Source organism: Nicotiana sylvestris, chromosome 9 (assembly GCF_000393655.2).
Source record: "Nicotiana sylvestris chromosome 9, ASM39365v2, whole genome shotgun sequence".
NCBI lineage: Eukaryota > Viridiplantae > Streptophyta > Magnoliopsida > Solanales > Solanaceae > Nicotiana > Nicotiana sylvestris.
The window spans coordinates 156,448,444-156,470,709 of record NC_091065.1 but is presented as its reverse complement, the minus strand read 5'-3'; positions in this window follow the sequence as shown (position 1 = coordinate 156,470,709).

Sequence of the window (22,266 nt, the reverse complement as noted above, 5' to 3'; positions counted from 1 at the left end):
AACCAAAAGCACAACCAAGTCACATACCACCATCCAAACTTATACCAATCTTGAAAACACCTCAAACAACAACGAATTAACCAAAACACATCAAATTCAAGCCTAAGAATTCCAAAATCTTCCAAATTACGCTTTTGATCAAAAAGTCTATCAAACCACGTCTGAATGACCTGAAAGTTTACACACACATCCCAAATGACACAATGGACCTACTACAACTCCCGGAATTCCATTTCGGTCCCTATATCAAAATCTCACATATCAACCGGAAAACGCCAAAATTTCGATTTTGCCAATTCAAGCCTAAATCTACTCCGGACCTTGAAAACACATTCTGATCACGCTTCTAAGTCCCAAATCACCTCCCGAAGCTATCCGAACCATCGGAACTCACATCAGATCCCTTTAATACATATGTCAACATCTGATTGACTTTTCCAACTTAAGCTTCCTCAAAAGAGACTAAGTGTCTCAAACCCTACCAAAACCTCTCCGAACCCCGGCCAACCAACTCGATAACACAAAATACAGCTGAACAAGGCAATAAGAAGCAGAAATGGGGGAAACAGAGTGGTAACTCATGAAACGACTGGCCGGGTTGTTACATCATCCTCCTCTTAAACAAACGTTTGTCCTCGAATGAGTCAAGAAATATACCTACAACCTCAAATAGGTGAGGATATCTGCTCCGCATCTCCCGCTCGGTCTCCCAGGTAGCCTCCTCCACGGGATGACCTCTCCACTGTACTTTCACTGAAGCTATATCCTTTGATCTCAACTTTCAAACTTGACGCTCCAAAATAGTATTTGGCTCTACGCCATAAGTGAAATCACCATCTAACTGAATCGTGCTGAAATCCAAAACATGAGACGGATCCCTAATATACTTCTGGAGCATATAAATGTGAGATATCGGATGCACACTCGACAAGCTGGGTGGCAAAGCAAGCTCATAAGCCACCTTCCCAATCCTCCGAAGCACCTCAAAAGGCCCAATGAACCGAGGACTCAATTTACCTTTCTTCCCAAATCTCATAAAACCCTTCATGGGCAAAACCTTCAACAAAACCTTTTCACCAACCATGTAGGACACATCCCGAACCTTCCTGTCAGCATAACTCTTTTGTCTCGACTGCGCTGTATGAAGCCTCTCCTGAATCACCTTCACCTTTTCTAAAGCATCCTACACTAAGTCTATCCCCAATAATCTAGCCTCACCCGGCTCAAACCAACCAACTGGAGATCTACATTGCCTCTCATACAAAGCCTCATATGGAGCCATCTAAATACTCGACTGGTAGCTGTTGTTATAAGCAAACTCTGTGAGCGGTAGAAACTGATCCCATGACCCTCCGAAATCAATGACACAAGCACACAACATGCCCTTCAATATCTGAATAGTGCGCTCGGACTGCTTGTTCGTCTGAGGGTGAAAGGTTGTGCTCAACTCAATCTGAGTACCTAACACTCGTTGTACATACCTCCAAAACTGTGAAGTAAACTGAGTGCCCCTATCTGAAATGATGGAAACTGGGACACCATGCAAACGAACAATCTCCCGGATATAGATCTCTGCCAACCACTCTGAAGAATAGGTAGTAAACACAGGAATGAAGTGCACGGACTTGGTCAGTTGATCCACAATCACCCAAATAGCATCGAACTTCTTCAAAGTCCGTGGGAGCTCAACTACAAAGTCCATGGTGATCCACTCCCACTTCCACTCTAGAATATCCATCTGCTAAAGCAAGCCACCCGGTCTCTGATGCTCATATTTCACCTGCTGACAATTGAGATACCGAGCTACAAATCCCATAATGTTCATATTCATTCTCCCCCACCAATAGTGTTGTCTCAAATCCTGATACATCTTTCCGGCACCCGGATGGATGGAATACCGCGAGCTATGGGCCTCCTCCAGAATCAACTCTCAAAGCCCATTTACATTGGGCACACATATTCAGCCTTGCATCCTTAACACCCCATCATCACCAATAGTCACATCTCTGACATCATCGTGCTAAACTCTGTCCTTAAGGACAAGTAAATGAGGATCATCATACTGGCGCTCTCTGATGCGATCATATAAGGAAGACCGAGAAATCACACAAGTCAATACCCGACTGGGCTCCGAAATATCTAACCTCACGAACCGATTGGCCAAGGCCTGAACATCAACTGTAAGAGGTCTCTCCCTAACTGGAATATATGCCAAACTCCCCATACTCACTGCCTTTCAGCTCAAAGCATCGACCACCACATTGGCCTTCCTCATATGGTACAAGATAGTAATATCATTATCCTTTAGCAACTCCAACCATCTCTGCTGCCTCAAATTGAGATCCTTCTGCTTGAACAAGTGTTGGAGGCTATGATGATCAGCAAACACCTCACAAGACACACCATATAAGTAATGCCTCCAAATCTTCAATGCGTGAACAATGGCAGCCAACTCCAAATCATGAAAAGGGTAGTTCTTCTCATGGGGTTTCAATTGGCGAGAAGCATAAGAAATAACTCTACCCTCCTTCATCAACACACACCCAATACCAACTCTCGAAGCATCACAATACACGATATATAAAACTGAAGCTAATGGCAAAACTAACATCAGAGTTGTGGTCAAGGAAGTCTTGAGCTTCTGAAAGCTCTCCTCACACTCGTCTGACCACCTGAATAGAGCACCATTTTGAGTTAACTTGGTCAAAGGCGATGCAATAGATGAGAATCCCTGAACAAACCGGCGGTAATAACCCGCCAAACCAAGAAAGCCGTGAATCTCTGTGGCTGAGGACGGTCTAGGCCAACTCTGAACTGCCTCTATCTTCTTCGGATAAACCTGAATACCCTCTCTAGACACCACGTGCCCTAAGAAAGCCACTAAACTGAGCCAAAACTCACACTTGGAGAATTTTGCATAAAGTTTCTCATCCCGCAATCTCTGCAACACAACTCTCAAATGTTTCGCGTGCAGTGAATACACCAAAATATCATCAATGAAAACCATGACGAACGAGTCGAGATAAGGTCGGAACACGCTGTTCATCAAATGGATGAACGCTACCGGGGCATTAGTCGGCCCAAAAGACATCATCAAGAACTCATAATGACCATATCGGGTCATGAAAGCCGTCTTAAGAATATACAAATCCCTGATCTTCAACTGGTGATAACCTAAATAGAGATCAATCTTGGAGTACACTCTCTCTCCCTGAAGCTGGTCTAATAAATCATCAATGCAAGGCAAAGGATACTTGTTCTTAATTGTTACTTTGTTCAACTGTCTATAATCAATGCGCATCCTCATAGTGTCATCCTTCTTCTTCACAAATAGAACAGGCGCACCCCAAGGAGACACACTAGGCTGAATGAACCCCTTATCAAGGAGTTCTTGCAGCTGCTCCTTTAACTCCGTCAACTCCGCTAGTACCATACGATATGGTGAAATAAAAATGGGCTGAGTGCTCAGTACCATATCGATACGAAAATCAATATCCCTGTCCGGCGGCATGCCTGGCAGATCTGCAGGAAACACATCAGGAAAATCCCTCACAATTGGAACAGAATCAATATTGGGAGTCTCTGCACCGACATCCCTCACAAAGGCCAATACAAAAGACAACCCTTCCCAAGCATACGTTGGGCCTTCAAGAATGAAATTACCCTACTAAGAACATAATCAGTCGAAACTCGCCACTCAATCCGTGGCACACCCGGTATAGCCAATGTCACTGTCTTAGCATGACAGTCTAGAATAGCACAAAACAGAGATAGCCAATCCATGCCCAAAATAACATCGAAATCCACCATACATAACAACAAAAGATCCACTCGGGTCTCCAGACCCCCAATACTCACCTCACACAACCGGTACACATGGTCTACAATAACAGTATCACCCACCGGAGTAGATACATAAACAGGTGAAACAAGAGACTCACAAGGCGTATCCAAATAACGAGCAAAGTATGATGACACATAAGAATAAGTGGAACCAGGATCAAATAATACAGAGGCATCTCTATGGCAGACTAAGACAATACCTGTAATAACAGCATCGGAAGCAATAGCATTGGGTCTAGATAGAAGTGCATAGAAACGGGCCTGACCGCCACCTGATCGAGCTCCCCCTCAAGGGCAACCCCTAGTTTACTCACCTCCACCCCTAGCTAGCTGGGTGGGTGGTGGTGAAGTAACTGGCACTGAAGCCGATGGCTGACTCCTCTGTGAGATGAACCTACAAGACGACGAGGACACTACCTCCACATATGACCCATCTCTCCACACTCATAGTAACTCCTGGGTGCTGGAAATGGGGACTGAAGGGAACCCCTAGCACCGGAATGACTAGCAAATGAACCCGGCATGGAAGACCCCTAAACTGATGGAGCACGGGACCAGCTCTAAGCTGGAAGGGTACTAAGCGATGACTAGCCCTAATGAGAACTGTGAGAACCATGACCCGATGATGCCCCACAATAACCTGGGCGAGCTGGCTGAGCATGCCCGAATGGATGGCCTCTGTCGTACTTAAACTAACTTCTCAAAGGAGCACCACCATAACTACCAGATCCTCGAGGCCTCTTGGCCTCCCTCTCATCTCGCTCCTGGCAACGAACTGACTCAATATCACGAGCAATATCAACAACCTCCTCAAAATTAGCTCCAGACACCCTCTCCCTGGTCATGAGAATACGAAGCTAATAAGTGAGGCCATCAACAAACCTTCTAATCCTCTCTCTATCTATCGGAAAAAACCAAATAGCATGGCGAGATAACTCGGAGAATCTCATCTCATATTGCATCACAATCATCTCTCCTTGACGCAACCACACAAACTGCATGCGCAGCTCCTCTCTGCGAGACTGCGGCACATACTTCTCCAAAAAGAGAATGGAGAACTGTTGTCGGGTAAGGGGTGCTGCACCAACAGGCCTACGCCTCTCAAAAGCCTTCCACCAAGTGAAGGCAGCTCCAGTAAACTAAAAAGTAGTGAAAGCGACCCCACTGGTCTCCAGAATACCTGCTATACGAAGAATCCTCTGACACTTATCCAAGAAACCCTAGGTATCCTCACACTCTGCACCACTGAAAGTCAGAGGTTGAAGTCTCCCAAACCTCTCCAACCTACACTACTCATCCTCTAGCATGGCAGGAGCTACAAAGTCCTAAGCAGCTGCAACCGGCTCGGCTGGATGTGCCTCCAGTGTCTGAAGTCCCTACACGACCTGCTCAGGTGTGCGAGCGGCTGAAGTCTGAGTGCCTCCTCGGCCTGAGAAATACATGTGGCTGTAGTAACTGAGACCGCCTGAGCTAGGTCAGTACATACTAATAAAATTTGAGCCAAGGCCTCTTGAAGACCCAAAATCACAATGGGCACAGCTGGTGCCCGAGATGGTGCTGCTGGAGCGTCCACAACTGGGACATGTTCCTGAACTGGGGCGGCTGGTGGATCTATAGGTGCTTCCCTTGCTTTTGTGTGGGCCATACCCCTGCCCTTACCGCGACCACAACCACATCCTCGGCCTCTAGTGGCCACAGTTGGTGGTACTGGTGGTCGTCCATCCCGACCAGTAACACGTGTATTCACCATCTGTGAGAGAATAGAATAACAGAAGTTTAGTACTCGGATCAACAGATTCGCATGACAAAAAATTCAAGAATATGAAGTTTTTCCTAAAGGTTTTGCAGCCCCTCGAGGATAAATATAGACGTCTCCATACCGATCCGCGAGACGCTACTAAACCTTCTCATGACTATGAGACCTATGTAACCTAGGCTCTAATACCAACTTGTCATGGCCCTAAACCCAGACCTGGTCGTAGTGACGCCTCTCGAGAAAGACAAGGTCAGCCGACACAACACCCAATTCATTTTAAGCAATTAAAATAACACAATTTAAGTGTTCAACATGATTAAATCCCAAATAGATAGTGAAACAATACAATTTGCAGAACAATACAGCCCGATATCGGGGTGTCACCAGTCATGAGCATCTAATAACCGATTAAAAGTAAGAAGAGTCTATTACATAACTAAAACAAGGCAACATAAGATAGGGGATAAGCACTGGGCTGCGAATGTCGAGCAGCTACCTAGTGAACTCCGAACCGCCTGAGCTGGAAGTAATCAGCACTCGGTAGAGGGACTCGAGGTTCCTGTATCTACACACAAGGTGCAGGGAGTAATGTGAGTACTCTGACTTAGTGAGTAATATAATAAATAAAGACTGAGCGGTAAGAAATCACATAAAGCACAATAACATGCTATAAAGAAGCAATGTAAGACCAATAAAAGGAAATGAAATAGTGAAATCTTATAAAAACACCTTTTTAACAGTTAAACAGGTAAATGAAAAGCAGCTAGAAAAGGATAAACACATAAAATCCGCCCCTCAGGCACAATGTTAACAGAATTAGCCCCTCCGGCAATAACATGGAACAACACCAGTCCCTCAGGCTATATCTCATATCACAATGGGTACCTGCGCTCACTAGGGGTGTACAGACTCCGGGAGGGCCCCTAACGGCCCAAGCACAATATCAAGCCATCTCGTGGCATAATCAATAGGCTCTCGACCTCATATCAATCCACCTTGTGGCGTACAACTTAGGCCCTCGGCCTCATAATCATGAATCAATATATCACTATCGTGGCATGCAGCCCGACCCAAAAGTATCCTCACAACACGGGCCCTCGGCCTTACTCAGTCAGAAATCTCTAAAAGCCACTCGGGCACAGTAAAACATGATGCTCATCCCAAAATATCATTTAAGGTGTTAAAATAGAGTAAACATGATTGAGTTATGAAAACAGTAGAATATAGCATGACCGAGTACAAATATTAAAATCAAGACAATGCGGAAATAGCAGTAAAAGTCCCTTAAGGGTCCAAATTGTTAGCACGAGGCCCAAATATGGCATTCAGCCCAAAACATGATGATAGCAAACAGTTTTCAATCAAATACGTGGTAAAACAGTCATTCAAGATGGACTAAGTCACAATCCCCAATGGTGCACAACCCCACACTCGTCATCTAGCGTGTGCGTCACCTCAATATAGCACAAAGATGTGAAATCCGGGGTTTCATACCCTTAGGACAACAGTTACAATCATTACTCACCTCAATCCGGCCCAAACTCTAGCCCGCGATGCCTTTTCCCCTCAAATCGGCCTCAACTAACGTCGAATCTAACCAAAATCAGAATCACGACATCAAAATATGCCAAGGGAATGAAGCCCATGCGAAAATAATCAATTTACAACATAAATCCCGAAATTAACCAAAACTTGACCCTTGGGCCCACGTTTTGGAATTCAATAAAATTTACATCAATAGATTCTCTATCTCTCCACGAGTTCATACATATCAAAAGTCCAAAAATCCGACAACAAATGGTCCTTCAAATCCCCAAGTCAAGGTCTCTAATACCAAGCCCTAATCCCCACCTTTTAACCTTTAATTTCTATTAATCTTAGGCCAAATCAGTGAAATAAAGTCATAGGATCGATTATTAGGTTCAAAAATCTTACCTCCATATGTTAGCCCTTGAATCCCTCTTCAAAATCTCCCAAAAAGCTCCAAAACCAACTTGAAATGGTGAAGAAGAACTCAAAAATCGCGAAGGAATTCTTTTATACCTTATGGCCTAGGCTTTTCGCACCTGTGGTCCTGATTTCACTCCTGCGCAACTGCTTTTGCGGTCCTAAGCGTCGCTTCTGCGATCACCACTTAAATCCCAGGCGCCGCATCTGCGAAGCAAATCCCGCACCAGCGCTATCGCAGGTGCACCACCTCAATCGCTTCTGCTATTCCAGCTAATGCCTTCCTTGGCCGCATTTGAGGCTCCAAACTTGCTTTTGCGAGACCGCACTTGCGGTCCCCTAGCCGCAGGTGTGGTTAAAACAGCAATGGGAAAAACTTCAGCTGTCACAACCCAATTCAAATCTTCCGCCAACCATCTGAAATTACCCTGAGGTCCCCGGGACCTCAACCAAAGCACAACCAAGTCAAATACCACCATCCAAACTTATACCAATCTTCAAACCACCTCAAACAACATCGAATCAACCAAAATACATCGGATTCAAACCTAAGAATTCCAAAATCTTCCGAATTACGCTTTTGATCAAAAAAGTCTATCAAACCACGTCCGAATGACCAGAAATTTTACACACACATCCCAAAAAATACAACGAACCTACTGCAACTCCCAAAATTCCATTCTGACCCCTATATCAAAATCTCACCTATCAACCGTAAAACACCAAAATTTCAATTTCGCCAATTCAAGCCTAAATCTACTTTTGACCTCCAAAATACATTCTGATCATGCTCCTAAGTCCTAAATCACCTCCCGAAGCTATCCGAACCATCGGAACTCACATCCAAGTCCTTTAACACATAAGTCAACATCTAGTTGACTTTTCCAACTTAAGCTTCCTCAAAAGAGACTAAGTGTTTCAAACCTTACCAAAACCTCTTCGAACCCGAGACAACCAATCCGATAACACAAAATATAGTTGAACAAGGCAATAAGAAGTAGAAATGGGGAAAATAGAGCAGTAACTCTTGAAACGACCGGCCGGGTCGTTACAAAGGCTGGCATCGGTCTCGGGGTGTCCTCGACTCTTAATCCATTATCCTTTTAGACTTGCTGTTTGTTCTATTGGGATTAACCGATACCGAGGGAGCCCCTAATTGGTCATCCTCGACTCTAATCTTTAATTTATACTTGTTATGGACATCAGCCCAGGTAACCATTGGTTACTCAACCAAATTCTCCTTCAATTGTTGAGATGTAACTGAGCTTGAGTGCTGAGCCCCTGAGTAAATACTTGAACAACTCAATTGTCTACAACTAGGGGCAGGTCCATCAGTTCCATCTAGAATCTCGATACGAATTCCCTAAGCATCTCATTGTCCCTTTGCTTGACTTTGAACAAATCTGATTGCCTCGTCTCAACTTTAATAACGACGGTATGAGCTTTAACAAAGGCATCTGCAAGCATAGCAAATGAATCAATAAAAAAGGAGATAAGTATGTGATACCATATTATTGCTCCCTTGGATAAGTTTTCCCCGAATTTCTTCAGCAGTACCGACTCGATCTTGTTATCCTCGAGGTCGTTTCCTTTTATTGCACGTGTGTAAGAGGTCACGTGCTCATTTGGATATGTGTTCCCGTTGTATTTGGGAATATCGGGCATTTGAAACCTTTTTGAAATTGGATTTGGTGTCGCACTCGAGGGGAATGATTCTGAATGTACTTTTTAGAATCTAGCCCCTTTAATATCGGAGGTTCTCCCAGGATCTGATCGACCCTCGAGTTGTAAGTTTACACTTTCTTGTCATTCCTCTATATCCAATTTTCATCGGATTCTACTCGCTTTCTTAGTGCTTCAAGCATTTTCAACACCTCAAAAGCTTCCTCGGGTCCGAACTCGTAAGTTAACTCCATCACCCCCCCCCCCTTCGGGTGCCTTGCGAGCCAACAGCCGAGGTGCCCCGTGCACGCTGTTCTCGGGATCAGTTAGTAAGTTGATGTTGATAGCAACCTATGAATTGGCATCAATTGGGTCAGCGATCGAAGTGCCATTCGGGTCGGCAGAGGCTACGTTATTGCCTGGCACCACGTTGTTATTTTCATCGTGATGGCCTGATTCAGCATCAACATTTAAGTCAGCAGAATGGGAGTTTGACATATCGAATAGTCCTGAAATCAAACTTCAAAGAACAAGTGTAAAATAGAGTGTGTTATAAAGATTGATATTAAATTACCATTATTATCCTTTGCCCCACAGTGGGCGCCAAACTATTTATCCTTAAAATGGATAACAATTAAATTTATACACGGTTTAACTAATACATTATTTAATTTAACACGAATGATCAAAGAACAGTAAATAACTAAATTTAAAAAGAAATAAAACGATTAATCCAAGTATGGTGAAGTAGTTAAGCCTAGCGTTAGACTCGAATATTAAAGAACGGTTTCAGTCGAGCCCTCGGAATATAGCTCGGTTGCAACTAAATAGATGAATAACTGAAGAACACTTGAACAACTCCTAAAAGCCAAAAATAAACTTTATTGCTTTGATATGCGTGCCAATGGTGATCCAAAAATGAAAAATTTCTCCCCTTATATAGCAGGAAAGTTTTAACCCTAAACAAATCTAAATAAGGTAAAAATCATGTGCCTCCTTTTCTTTCATAAAACATGATCTGCAGCTAATACCCAGCGTGATCCGCACCGTAATATCCGGTTGATGGCGGATATTTTGGCTCTCCGTTTGTCTTCTTTAACCATTTCTTCCTTTACCCTCGATTTTTTGCATTGCCCGAACTGGAATCTCTCCGGGTTCGACCATGCTCGATTCCATACATATTATCTATCTGCTTCCGATTTCGATCTCCGGGCACTCTCGGCCTTACTCGAGCTAGTAATGAATAACGTCGTTCCTTGCTTCTCAACGGAAAATTAGGGGTAACTTTATCTTCTATTTTACCCGTACAAAATATTCATGGATATAAAGTTTATCTTCTCCATTTTCGGTGCACAGTGTTAGCGGAATGAGTGGAAGTTTATTTTTCTTTTTTCTAATAACATGCATTGTTATTTATTGGAAGAAGAAACTAAAGTATTACAAGGAGGGGACTGCAAGGTTACTTTAGTAGAGGTTGCTTCTTGCTCAGATGTAAATCATTCTTAATAATTAAATTCACCATTGTATCCTTCTCCATTTTAAATGACCTTAATAAATTGTGGAGATACACTAATTATTTTAGGGACACAACTAATAGCTCTTTCACTATATCTATGCAATCAAATGGCCTATGTAAATAAAATAAAAATAAAAAAAGTAAGTCATTGTTTAGCTTCGCCAAATAGAGATAAGTAAGAAGGTGATGGTGTAGAAATGTGAAGGGTACCTGATACCAAATTATTGATATCGAGGTGTAGAGAAGAATCAAAGAAGAGAGGAAGAGGGAAAGAAGATCAGGGGAGAAGAGATATTCAGGAGATAGAGACAGAGAAGAGAGATTGAGATAGAAGAGAGGAGATACAAGGGAAAAATCGGATTTGCCATTACTCAATGAAATTACAATGCAGTGGTATCTCCTAACTAATCTCCTGTGAAGTATGCTGAAATTAAATAAAAGAGAATTAGAAATTAAACTAAAATCTAACAAACTTTCCCGCCAGAATGGCTCCCACTCATTTAAGCTACTTTCGAGCTAAGTCCCTAATTTATGTATCAATACCCCCTGTTGAACATCATCCTTGTCCTCAAGGATGGTAAATATAGAACTGGGGACACCGGGATCAAAAGGAAATTTCAAAAAATGTTCTCCGAGCGTAGCACGTAGAAGATGATTACTTCTAGTTAGATCTTGATACAAGGAGAATGGATAATACATGTCCCATCCAAAAGCTTTGCTCCGCTCCTTAATGGTTATCTCAATAGGAAAGTCCACCTTACCACAATAGGAATATACTTTCCAGATCAATTGTATAATCATTTGGTGTAGAAACATCTACATTGCTCTAGAATCACTCAAGTAATTGTCACGACCCAGATTTTCAACCCTCGGGAGCCGTGATGGTGCCTACTCATGAAAGCTAGGCAAGTCGACAATTACAGTTGTTACCACCATTGTTATTAATCACACAGAATTAGGTATTAGCTAAGCAAGATAATTAAGAAATGTGGAAGAGACATAGCAAACCAACAGTTTAATACATAGCTATCCCCAATAGATCGGGTGTCACAATCCACGAACGACTAAGATTTTTACTACAAATAAAAGTCTGAAAGAAGTACAACTATTCTCAAAATAGATGAGATAGAAGAAAATAAAATGGGGAAAGGGGGAACTTCAGGCTCTGCGAACGCAAGCAGATCTACCTTGGTCTCCCTGGACTGAAGACAGCTACCTCAAGCTACTCACCGGGTCCGGCACTGAAATCTGCACAAAAGAGTACAGAGTGCAGCATCAGTACAATCACCCCACGTACTAGTAAGTATCGAGCCTAACTTCGGCGAAGCAGTGAAGAGGCTAGGACACGACAACTATATAAACCTATGCAGTTAAATCATATATGAACAGAACAAAAATGATAGGAAATAACAGATAAAGATGGGAAGGGGACATGCTGTGGGGAATATCAATTTCTAACAATAACCCATAGAGAAGCATAATGAACATCATATTTGTATCAACAAGAATAATGAAACAGTAACACGTGCACGACATCACCCTTCATGCTTTTACTCTCGTTCTCACCATATAAAATAACAGAAATGGCACGGCATCACCCTTCGTGCATTACCTCTCATAATCATGGCACGGCATCACCCTTCGTGCAATAACTCTCAAAATATCGGCGCGGTATCACCCTTCGTGCATTAATTCTCAATTCATGGCACGACATCACCCTTCATACATTAACACTCATAATATCGGCACGGCATCAACCTTCGTGCATTAACACTCACTCACGATATCATATACGGCATCACCCTTCGTGCTTTACACTCTTCCTCACCCAAACAATAGAAACAATACGTCACGCCAAGGGAATCAACAATATAAACAATAACATCCCGACAAGGGAATTAGCTATAACCAATCTCCATTCAATAGTTACTTTACAAAATGAATCTCAACTTGAGCCAATACTCAACAATGGTCAATTACTAAGAAATTATCACGAATCATGTTCAACATTGATAATCATCAACCCAAGCATGGACAATACACAATAGAGTCACAACAATATGGTATAAGACTCACGGGCATGCTTGACACTAACGTATAGATACTTGTCACCACACCTATATGTCGTACTCAACATTAACACATAGCAAATAAGACCAAAACACCTATTCCCTTAAGCTAAGGTTAGACCCAACACTTACCTCAATTCTACGGACAAAATCAACCCTCAATTACTACTTTACCTCTCGATTCCACTTCCAATCCGCTTGTATCTAATCATAATTTTACTTAATAACATCAATAAATGCCAAATAAACCAATTCTAATGCATGAAAATAGATTTCCTAATATTTTCCCCAAAAAGTCAAAAATCGATCCCGGACCCGCTTGGTCAAAACTCGAAGTTCGAACCAAATCCAATCACCCATTCACCCACGAACTCAAATATGCAATTAGTTTTGAAATCGAACCTTAATTTGACGTCCAAATCCCCAAAATTCAAAAATCCTAACTTCTACCCAAAAACACCCAATTTCACATGAAAAATCCTAGATTTTGATGTGAAATTATGTAAAAAGATGGATTAGATTGAAGAAGATGAGCTAAATATCACTTACCTAAGATTTGGAGAAGTTTGAGCCTTTGAAAATCACCTAAGGATGTTTAGTGTTTGAGAGAAGTGAAAAATGATGAAAAATCTCATCTGAAATCTCACTTAACAGGTGCAGTTATTGCAATTGCGACCAGGGGTTCGCAATTACGAACCCTGTAAATTTCTGCTCCCTTCGCATTTGCGACTCCTGTGACCTTCGCATATCCGGCCATAGTGTCGCATTTGCGAGAATGGCCTGCCCAGGCCTGGTTCGCATTTACGACACAATTGTCACATTTCCCAGGCATGTTCACTTTGCAATTGCGAAGCCTGATCTAGCAATTGCGAGATCAGAGGCTTGTGCAAAAATACCATATGCACAAGTGAGTTTTCCTAAGTCCAAATCACCCAGTGGCCTATCCAAAACTCACCCGAGCCCTCGGGCTCCAAACCAAACATGCACACAAGTCTAAAAATATCATACGGACTTGCTCGTGCGATCAAATCATCAAAATAACATTAACAACTATAAATTTAACCTCAAATTCATGAAATTCATAGATAGTTCAAATTTTCCATTTTCTCAACCTAAGGTCCGATTTATATCAATTCAACTCCGATTCTTACCAAATTTCACATGTTCGACTTAAATATTATTTTAAACTTGTACCGGGCTCTGGAACCAAAATATGGGCCCGATACCATCAAGAACGCACACATTTAATTTCCAAAAGTCTATATATTTTCCAGCAAATAATTTTTCTTTAAAAATTCTTTTCTCAAGCTAGGGAACTCGAAATTTGATTCCGGGCATACGCCCAAGTCCCATATTTTACTACGGATCCTACAGGACTGTCAAATTACGGGCCCAGGTTCGTTTACCAAAAATATTGACTGAAGTCATAATTAATCAATTTTAAAGGGCTAAATTCAATATTTCTCTTAAAGTTCACATAAAAGCTTTCGAAAACGCACCCGGACTGCGCATGCAAATTGAGGTGAGACAAAAGGAGATTTTTAAGGCCTCGGAACATAGATTTGACTTCTAAAACAAAAGATGACCTTTTGGGTCATCACATTCTCCACCTCTAAATGTTCTTCCTCGAACGGTCATAGAAAAGTACCTTGAGTCGGTGAAAAGATGGGGATATCGGCTCCGCATATCGGACTCGGACTCCTAGGTCGCTGCCTCAATAGGCTGACCTCTCCACTACACCCGAACTGAAGGGAAATTCTTCAATCTCAACTATCGAACCTGCCGGTCTAGAATAGCTACTGGCTTCTCCTCATAGGTCAAGTCCTTTCCCAACTGCACAGTGCTGAAGTCTAACACGTGGGATGGATTGTCGTGATACCTCCAAAGCATGGACACATGAAACACTGGATGTGCAGCTGATAAACTCAGTGGCAACGCAAGTCTGTAAGCCACCTCTCCCACTCGATCAAGAATATCAAAAGGACCGATGAACCTAGGGCTTAGCTTGCCCTTCTTTCCAAATCTCATCACGCCCTTCATGGGCGTCACCCGAAGCAACACTCGCTCCCCCACCATGAATGCCATATCATGAACCTTAAGGTTGGCATAACTTTTTGCCTAGATTGAGCTGTACGAAGCCTATCTTGAATGATCTTAACTTATCCAAGGCATCCTATACTAGATCTATACCCAACAACCGAACCTCTACCGGCTCAAACCACCCAACTGGCGATCAACACCGTCTACCATATAATGCCTTATAGGGAGCCATCTGGATGCTCGACTGATAGCTGTTGTTGTAGGCAATCTCTGCTAATGGCAAGAACTGATCCCACGATCCTCCAAAGTCAATAAGACATGCTCGGAGCATATCCTCCAAAATCTAAATAGTACGCTCGGACTGTCCGTCCATCTGAGGATGAAATGTTGTGCTCAACTCAACCCGTGTACCCAACTCACATTGTACTGCCCTCCAGAAGTGTGAGGTAAACTACGTACCTCGGTCAAAAATGATAGACATGAGCATACCATGAAGATGAACGATCTCACAGATATAGATCCCTGCCAACCGCTCCGAAGAATAGGAAACTGCCATAGGAATGAAATGTGCTGACTTGGTCAGCCTATCAACAATAACCTATACTGCATCGAACTTCCTCTGAGTCCGTGGGAGTCCAACAAGGAAGTCCATAGTGATACGCTCCCACTTCCACTCAGGAATTTCAATCTTCTGAAGCAAACCACCAAGCCTCTAGTGCTCATACTTTACCTACTGACAATTCAAACACCGAGCTACATAGGAAACAATGTCCTTCTTCATCCTCCTTTACCAATAATGCTACCGCAAATCCTGATACATCTTAGCGGTGCCCGGATGAATAGAATACCAGGAACTATGGGCCTCCTCTAGAATCAACTCACAAAGTCCATCCACATTAGGCACACAAACGTGACCCTGCATCCTCAAAACTCCATATCTCCCACTGTAACCTGCTTGGCACCACCATGCCGCACTATGTCCCTAAGGACAAGCAAATGAGGATCAACATACTACCGATCTCTGACAACGCTCAAACAATGAAAACCGAGCGATTGTGCAAGCTAAAACACGGCTTGGCTTAGCAACATCCAACCTCATGAACTGATTGGCCAAAGTCTGTACATCCAAGGCAAGCGGTCTCTCACCGACTAGAATATACGCAATATTGCCCATACTGGCTGACTTCCTACTCAAAGCATCGGCCACTATATTGGCCTTCCCTGGATGATACAAGATGGTGATATCATAGTCTTTCAATAGCTCCTACCACCTTCTCTGCCTCAAATTTAGCTTCTTCTGCTTGAACAAATACTGTAGACTCTTGTGATCTGTGAACACCTCACATGACACGCCGTATAAATAATGCCTCCAAATCTTCAGCATGTAAACAATGGCTGCTAGCTCCAAATCATGAACAGGATAATTCATCTCGTGAATATTCAACTATCGTGAAGCATATGCAATAACCTTGCCATTCTGCATCAACACCGCACCAAGTCCAATACAAGATGCGTCACAATAAACTGTATATGGCCCTGAACCTGTGGGAAAAACCAACACCGGCGTCGTAGTCAAAGCTATCTTGAGCTTTTGAAAGCTCGCCTCACACTCATCCGACCACCTGAACTGGGCACCATTCTGGGTCAACCTGGTCATCGGGGCTACTATAGATGAAAACCCCTCCACAAATCGATGGTAATAACCCCCCAAACCCAAGAAACTTCGAATCTCTATGGCTGATGTGGGTCTAGGCCAGTCCTTGACTGCCTCTATCTTCTTCAGATCCACCTGAATACCTTCTGCTGATACAAAGTGACCCAAGAAGGCAACTGAACTCAACCGGAACTCACACTTAGAAAACTTAGTATACAATTGACTATCTCTCGACTGCGGAAGTAGATCAAAATATCATCAATGAAGACAATCACAAAGGAATCCAGATAAGGCTTGAACACCCGGTTCATCAAATCCATAAAAGCTGTTGGGGTATTTGTCAACCCAAATGACACCACTAAGAACTCATAATGTCCGTACCGAGTGCGAAAAGTTGTCTTAGGGAGATCGGATGCCCTAATCCTCAACTGTTGGTAGCTAGATCTCAAATCAATCTTTGAAAACACTTTGACACCCTGAAGCTGATCGAACAAATCATCAATCCTCGGTAATGGATACTTATTCTTGATTGTGACCTTGTTCAACTGTCAATTATCTATGCACATCTTCATCGACCCATCCTTCTTCTTAACAAACAACACTGGCACACCTTAGGGAGAGACACTAGGTTTGATAAAGCCCTTGTCAAGAAAGTCTTGCAGTTGCTCCTTCAATTCTTTCAACTCTAGCGGGGCCATACGATATGGCGGAATAGAAATGGGCTGAGTGCCCGGAGCCAAATCAATGCAAAAGTCAATATCCCTATTGGGTGGCATCCCCGGCAGGTCTATAGGGAAAACCTCTGGAAACTCCCGAACAACTAGCACGGAATCCATAGAAGGAACCTCAGCACTAGAATCAAAAATATACGCCAAATAATCCAAACACCCTTTTTCCACCATACGCCGAGTTTTTATATAAGAGACAACCCTACTGACAAAGGACTAGGAGTCCCTCTCCACTCTAATCGAGGCAAACCTATCAAGGCTAAGGTCAAGGTCATGGCGTGACAATCCAATATAGCATGATAAGGTGAGAGGCAATCCATCCCCAATACAACATCAAAATCAACCATATCCAGAAGCAAGAGATCGTAACGGGTCTCAAGACTTCCAATAATAACCGCACAAGAGTGATAGACACGATCTACAATAATAGAATCACCCACCATTGTAGACACATATACAGGAACACTCAAAGAATCACGAGGCACAACCAAATATGTGGAAAAATAAGATGGCACATAGGAGTATGTAGACCCTGGATCAAATAAAACTGAAGCATCTCTACTTCATACTAAGATCGTACCTGTGATAACGACATCGGATGCCTCGGCCTCAGGACTGGCATCGGGTACCTGTGAAATCTCACTTAACAGGTGCAGTTATCGCAATTGCAATCAGGGGTTCGCAATTGCGAACCCTGTAAATTTCTGCTCCCTTCGCATTTGCGACAATTACGTCGCATTTGTGACTCCTGTGACCTTAGCATTTCTGGCCAGAGTGTCGCATTTGCGAGAATAGCCTGCCCAGGCCTGGTTTGCATTTGCGACACAATTGTTGCATTTCCCAGGCATGTTCACTTCGCAATTGCGAAGCCTGATCTCGCAATTGCGAGACCAGAGGCCTGTGCAAAAATACAAGATGCACATGTGAGTGTTCCTAATTCCAAATCACCCCGTGGCCTATCCAAAACTCATCCGAGCCCTCGTTGCTCCAAACCAAACATGCACGCAAGTCTAAAAATATCATATGGACTTGCTCATGTGATCAAATCATCAAAATAACATCAACAACTATGAATTTAACCTTAATTCATGAAATTCATAAGATAGTTCAAATTTTCTATTTTCTCAACCTAAGGTCCGATTAATCAAATCAACTCTGATTCTTACTAAATTTCACAAGTTAGACTTAAACATTATTTTAAACTTGTACCAGGCTCCTGAACCAAAATACAGGACTGATACCATCAAGAACACACACCATTTCATTTCCAAAAGTCTTTATATTTTCCAACAAACAATTTTTCTTTAAAAATTCTTTTCTCAGGCTAGGGACCTCGGAATTCGATTTCGGGCATACGTCCAAGTCCCATATTTTATTACGGACCCTACATGACCGTCAAATCAAGGGTTTGGGTTTGTTTACCAAAAATGTGACCAAAGTCAACTTTAATCAATTTTAAAGGGCTAAATTCAATATTTCTCTTAAAGTTCACATAAAAGATTTCTAGAAACGCGCCCGGACTACGCACGCAAATTGAGGTGAGATAAAAGAAGGCTTTTAAGGCCTCGAAACACAGATTTAACTTTTAAAATAAGAGATAACATTTTGGATCATCATAGTAATATAACAACATGAAGGAGCTGCCTGGATCAAACGGAAATTGATGTGGAAGACCTTGAATTCAAGGTGTTGCAGTAAGCAAGTAACTCAATTTTATAGCAAGGAGATAATGCTCCTCTACATTAATTTTAAGCATAGACCAATAGAAGATGTCTAGTTGCTTATGTAGAAGGTATAGTGCAAGTTTCTTCACCAACAGAAGAATAATATGAACATCATTAGCGCTGCATTTGCTTCCAAATGTTGTACTATATAAGGGAATAGGGAAGAATGATGTCACATATCCAGTGAAGCTACATGTGTGCTGGTGTAAAATTTTTAAATGTTGCAGTTTTTTAAAATGCAACCCAACAGCTTGGTTATCTAGGCCAATCAATATACCACTTGGATCAAAAGTGAAATACAAACCATGCACAACTCCATCCCTTAAACTAGCAGAATCATTGGTGTTTGACAAAAAAAATATGTAGTCCAACAACCTCAATTCTAGATGTTGCAAACAAATTCCTCACAAATGTAACCTTCCAAAATGTCCCCAGACTAAATGTCCCTAATTTAACTTTACTTTTGGTTGGAGAATTCACTATCAACTCTTTGTGAGTTCCTTGTAACCATATAACTTTGCCATCTCCAAGTATACTATCAAGGTTAAGAAAACTAGAATGCATTGCCACAATGAACAAAATCAAATAACCACAGATGACATAGCTTGCAAGCATGTATTTGTTCTACCTCCTTATCAATTATAACCTCTTTGTATTCTTGACCAGCAGTCCCTCCAATAATATCCCACAGTTTCATACTACCAATAGAGTCCATGGTTAAGATATGCCCTTGCTAACTTAAAAACCCATGATGCATTATTCCTGGAGTTGGAGAGATGTTGAAATATGGTTCCTCACAGAGAAGAATATATCCTTCTAAGGAAAACTTTGCTTCAGTAGTAGACACGTTTCTGGCCATGACTACACTCCTTCTTTGAGAATCCTTCTGGATTTTACACTCACTCACTGACCATTTGTATGCAGACAAACCAGTGGATGCTAGCTCTTTTGAGTCATCATGCAATGTGAATTGCAAAATTGAGTCCCAAGTAATATATTCTCCTTCTTGGACAACACTATTAAGTGTAAGGAAGGATCTCCTTTACCAATGTTCAAAAGGTTATATGTTGGAATGATAGCACCTGGACTGACAAAATCAATATACACAACAGAAGGACCATATAGCCTTGCTCCCTCTATGATTGTAGTTTCAGGTAAGGCCACAGCTAGATTGCTATAACCTTCCATTGTCACCAAATCTCCAAAGTACAAAAGCTATTATTATACCAGGTAAAAGTCCAAAACTAGCTTGTTAAAGTTTAGGAACCATACGCCATTTGTAGCAGAATGTCATTGGAACCATATCAAACTTAAGTGCAATCGTTTTTATCTTGCTTATAAGAACATGTTTGGCTCTATCTTCCCAAGAAGCAGTGAATTCAGTGACTTTTATTCCAGAAACATTATCAAATAACCTCTTTTTTCTAATCTGCAATATACTAGCTTCCACCAAATCCATAGGCAATTTGTAGCAAAGTGCCCTTAGAGTTTCTCTCCAGTAGTCAACATTTATCAGTTCAACATTCACAACCTTAGGATACATAAACCACTGACATACAGTATCCCGCACTCTCCTCATGTTATCAGATGATCGAGGCAAGCAAAATCTGTTAGAAAAATCCATCAATTTTTCTCGAACATCGTCTATCTGACTAGCTAACTTCACACTAGTCAAAGTAGTCAAACCTATTCATGGATCCCATAGAGGAACAACCATTCCATTTCCAACTAAAACAAGAGAGAACTTGAACCATCAAGTGATGTGGTGCAGTGGATGGGGATGTTCCTCCCTTAACCAGAGGTCTCGAGTTCGAACCCTGGGTATGGAAAAATCCTTGGTAGGGAGCGCTACCCCCGAATGGGGCCTTACCCGGCGCGAATCCGGATATAGTCGGGCTCCAATGCGGGTACCTACACCATGTGAGAAACCAAAAAAAAAAGAGAACTTGCTTTTATTTATTATGAATACATGTACTACCTTGACATGATCTCTTCCTGTCATTTCATGTGAAACCTTGTGATCAAAGTTATCCTCTCAGCTTCAATGAAAAGTGCAGGTAAACACATGTCGTCTAAAGCATCTAATTACTCTCAACAGCACCATAAATCGGTTTTGGCATTTTATCAAGCACCTTGTGAGCAATATTCCAGCTCTCATGTTCTACGAACAATTCAGTCAAGAACGTGTCTTCCAAAGCATCTATATCATTATAACTTTTGTTTTTCATAAAAAGCACATTTAAACACATATCCTCCAAAACTTCAACACTCTCTATGAGGTCAGAATCTAAAGGAGAAGTTTCGAGGTCAAACTTTCTATTTTTGAAGCACTTCCAACACAAGCGGAGATCTTCATGTTTTAGGCGATAGTACCTCCCACTAGAACAAACAACGGAGCACGATTTGCAGTAGTATTCATATGACTCTTCAGATTTTACCCATTTTTTGCTCAATTGTTCTTCCAATTTTTGAAAAAGCCTCTGATTCTCAGCCAATTGTTTATCCTTCGATTGCATGTGTAAATGCTTTCCATCAATTGAATGTGTGAGTGAACTAAGCATTTGGATAAGCTCTGCATGCTTCCGATCCATATCCTCGCGCAATTCCTGTTGTGTATGCTCCATTACAACTCGAAGATCTAATTGTCAAACTCTCAAATTCTCGTACCGCTCTTGTAAATCCATAGTTGGATTTTCAGTTACAACATCCACCGCTTTTTGAGGACCCATAATTCGCCAAGCTCTAATACCAATTGATACCAAATTATTGGTATCGAGGTGTAGAGAAGAATCAAAGAAGAGAGGAAGAGAGAAAGAAGATCAGGGGAGAGAAGAGATATTCAGGGGATAGAGACAGAGAAGAGAGGTTGAGAGAGAAGAGAGGAGATACAAGGAAAAAATCTTATTTGTCATTACTCAATAAAATTACAATGCAGTGATAGTCACTTTATACTCCTAACTAATCTTCTGTGAAGTATGATGAAAATGAAATAAAAAAAAATTAGAAATTAAATTAAAATCTAACAAACTTTCCCGTCAGAATGGCTCCCACTCACTCAAGCTACTTTCGAGCTAAGTCCCTAATTTCTGTATCAGTACCGAGAGCAAGAAGAGGATAGGAAAAGCGGAAAAGTATGTCTTCAGGGTTTTTTTAAGCGAGGGAATTGTGTGCAGTCATGCAAAACTTTGTCCAAAAGAAGGGTATATATGTTTCATACTATAACGGTAGAGTTTGAGTGACCAAATAAGAATACAAAAGATATATAAATTATTTTAGATAGAACAGAAGTATTAAATTAAAATATTTGGCCATTTTCCGATATAAATA